Source organism: Acomys russatus, chromosome 13 (genome assembly GCF_903995435.1).
Source record: "Acomys russatus chromosome 13, mAcoRus1.1, whole genome shotgun sequence".
Classification (NCBI taxonomy): Eukaryota; Metazoa; Chordata; class Mammalia; order Rodentia; family Muridae; genus Acomys; species Acomys russatus.
Window position 1 is genome coordinate 1,570,962 of NC_067149.1, and position 968 is coordinate 1,571,929.

General features: G+C 45.9%; 1 pseudogene; it reads left to right on the plus strand.

Annotated features, from left to right (window-relative positions):
* Positions 1-306: 306 nt before the first annotated feature.
* On the plus strand, positions 307-968 carry LOC127196933 (S-formylglutathione hydrolase-like; annotated as a pseudogene).

Sequence of the window (968 nt, forward strand, 5' to 3'; positions counted from 1 at the left end):
CAAGTAAAAAGCTGGGTGCGGGCAGCTGGGCATGGTGGCGCACACCTATAATCCCAACACTCAGGAGGCAGAGGCAGGTGGATCTCTGTGAGTTCGAGGCCAGCCTGGTCTATGAAGAGAGTTCTAGGACAGCCAGGACTATTACACAAAGAAACCCTGTCTCAAAACAAACAAACAAACAAAAAAAACAACAACAAAAAACCAAAAACCAAAAAACTGGGCAGAGGCAGCTGGCCCTCACCAAGATCCACTGTCAAGACAGAATAAAACAAACAAAAAAACAAATGGCAACTGGACAGGAGAAGAATGGCTTCAAAATAGATTCCCAGCAGCAGATACTTTGGCTGCCTCCAAAAAGTTTTCAGCCATGACAGTGTCGTGCTCTGCTGTCTACCTATCACCACAGAGAGTGAGGAGTGTCGCGTGCCTGCCAGCTGTCTGATTTAACCTGCACAGAACAAACCTTCATATCAACACCTAGCTATCAGCAAGCTGCCTCAGAACACAGCCTTCTGGGCCTTACTCCGGATACCAGCCTCACGGCTGTAAGGTTAAAGGAGGAGATGACAGCTGCGACTTCCGCACAGGTGCTGGGTCTCACGTAAAGGCCACTGAAGATCCTGGAAAACTAACTGCAGAGTGTGTCCTTATGTCACAGAGGAGCTTCCACAATTCATAAAAGCCAATTTCCCAGTGGGCCCACAGAGAATGCCTATTTTTGGTCACCCCACAGGAGGCCACAGAGCTCCAGTTTGTTTTCTGAAAAATGCTAGAAAATACAAATTTGTGTCAGCATTTGCTCCAGTTTGCAATCCAGTGCTCTATCCTCAGGGTGAAAATGTGTTTCATGGATATTTGAGACCAGATTAAAGTAATGGACGGAATATGATTTGACCTGTCTCACGAAGTCCTATTCGGGTTCCTAGATTGATATATTAATTGATGAAGGAAAAGATGGCAAGTTTTAA